Source organism: Micropterus dolomieu, unplaced genomic scaffold (genome assembly GCF_021292245.1).
Source record: "Micropterus dolomieu isolate WLL.071019.BEF.003 ecotype Adirondacks unplaced genomic scaffold, ASM2129224v1 contig_14676, whole genome shotgun sequence".
Classification (NCBI taxonomy): domain Eukaryota; kingdom Metazoa; phylum Chordata; class Actinopteri; order Centrarchiformes; family Centrarchidae; genus Micropterus; species Micropterus dolomieu.
In genome coordinates, this window is record NW_025743662.1 from 760 (window position 1) to 3,527 (window position 2,768).

Sequence of the window (2,768 nt, forward strand, 5' to 3'; positions counted from 1 at the left end):
TTAAACAATTCATTATTATTCATTTATTAATTTTACACCCTTCATTTTAGAAAGAAAGCAGTTTCCATCCAGAGATGAGGAATTGGAAGAAGAAGAAGGGGGAGTGAACAGGAGCGCACCCACTGGTAGTTGGTATATTGCCGGCAGCTGTGTTGGCGCTGCTGTGGATGGTGGTGTTGGTGGAGGCTGAAATTAAGAACATCACCTCAGTCTGAGCCAGGAAGGTGTGTTGTTCGTTGTTTCCAATTAGTAACACTGCTGCCTGGAAGAGCCGCTCTGCTCACCACCAGATCACCCTGAACATACAAACAGGACAGAGATGTTTAATTCCAACTTTTTGTGAAACGGAAAATAATGTTACCTTTTTCTTAGTTCTCATTTTTTTCATAGTTTCTCCAAATGTGCTATACGATCGATACGTCATTTTGTCTTCTCATCAAGAACACATTGGACTTTCTACTGCTCATACTATTCCACCGCTCTTTTTTGACCCTGGAACTTTCCCGGAGTTATTAGTTGGAGGAGCAGCAGCTCTGTTTGGGATCCTTTGGAAACATCGCAGGGGAAAACGAGCAGGCGCGCTGGTTAAACTGAGACAGCGTGGATTTCGCACTGCGCTCCCTTCAGTCCACCTGGCTAATGTCCGCTCTCTGGCCAACAAAATGGACGAACTGCTGCTCCTCAACAGAACTAACTCGGACTTCTGCAGATCTGCTGCCCTCTGTTTCACCGAATCCTAGCCCACTGAGCGCATCCTGGACAGCGCACTTCACCTACCAGGATTTAATCTCATCCACACGGATCGCGAAAGGGAGCTCACGGGAAAAACAAGGGGAGGCGGACTCTGTTTCTATAGAAACGAAGGTTGGTGCACAGATGTCACAGTGTTGGAAAAATCATGCAGGCCTCACCTAGAGACATTTATAAACTGTAAACCGTTTTATTCACTGTGGGAGTTTTCCTCTTTGGTTCTGGTCGCTGTTTACATTCCATCTCAGGCCTGTGTTAGTGAGGCGTTACTACACCTGGCCGACCAGATAACTAACGTGGAGAAAAAACATCCAGACTCCCTGCTCATTGTTCTTGGGGACTTTAACAAAGCAAACCTCAGTCATGAACTTCCAAAATACAGACAGCATAGTAAGTGTCCCACTAGCGACACTAACACACTGGACCACTGCTACACAACATTAAAGGACGCCTATCGCTCTGTTCCCCGTGCAGCCTTGGGACTCTCTGATCACTGTCTGGTTCATCTTATCCCGACACACAGGCAAAAACTGAAATCTGCTAAACCTGTTGTAAAGACTGTGAAAAGATGGACCAATGAGTCAAAGCTGGAGTTACAGGCCTGGACGAACTAACTGACACTGTGACATCTTACATCAGTTTTTGTGAGGACATGTGTGCCGACTAAAACCTTCCGCACATACAACAACCAAAAACCCTGGTTCACAGCGAAACTCAGGCAGCTTCGTCAGACCAAGGAGGAGGCCTTCAGAAGTCTTGTACAACCAGGCCAGGAACACGCTGACTAAAGAGGTCAAAGCTGCAAAGAGGAGCTATGCTGAAAAGCTAAATAACAGCTTTGCAGCCAACGACCCTGCGTCAGTGTGGAGAGGCCTGCAGACACTCACAAACTACAAGAGACCATCCCCCAACACTGCTGGTACTCAACGACTGGCAGACGAGCTGAATGGTTTGTACTGTAGGTTTGAAAAGCCCAGAGTCACACCTCTCCCCCACTCCAACGCCATCTTCAAACAGTCACCTTCCCCCTCTGACGTCTCACCTGCACTCAAGATCTGTGAAGAGGACGTGAGCCACCTCTTCCAAAGGCAGAAGATCAGGAAGGCTCCTGGACCTGATGGTGTCTCACCATCGTGCCTGAAAATCTGTGCGGACCAGCTGGTCCCCATCTTCACTCAGATCTTCAACTGGAGCTGTGTGAAGTCGCTCCACAGTCACCTGAAGGACATTACAGGCCCCCTGCTGGACCCCCTGCAGTTTGCCTAAAGGGCTAGTAGGTCAGTGGATGATGCTGTCAACTTGGGTCTGCATCACATCCTGCAACACCTCGATTCTCCAGGGACATATGCTAGGATCCTGTTCGTGGACTTCAGCTCGGCGTTCAGCACCATCATCCCGGACATCCTCAGCACCAAACTCACCCAGCTCACTGTGCCAGCCTCCACCTGTCAGTGGATCACAGACTTCCTGACTGACAGGAGTCAGCAGGTGAGGCTGGGAAACATCACATCCAGCACCCGGACTATCAGCACTTGTGTCCCCCAGGGGTGTGTGCTCTCCCCACTGCTCTTCTCCCTCTACACCAATGACTGCACCTCAGGGGACCCATCTGTCTCCTCCTGAAGTTCGGTCATCGGCCTCATCCGGGACGGTGACGAGTCGGCCTACAGACGGGAGGTTAATCAGCTGGCTCTCTGGTGGTCTATTTTATTTTTTCCAGCATCCTTTGCACTATGCTCCATCACACTGTGTACATGTGTACATGTATGTGTACCTGTATATCATATCCACCTTCAACATGTACATAATGAGAATAGTTTACTCTTGCATCCTTTGCACTCTGATCACTGCACTATTTGTCTATATGTCTATATTGTTTTGTTCATTCAATTCAATTCAATTCAATTTTATTTATATAGTGCCAAATCACAACAACAGTTATCTCACAGCGCTTTTCATAAAAGAGCAGGTCTAGACCGTACTCTGTGATGATATTTACAGAAGCCCAACAGTTCCCA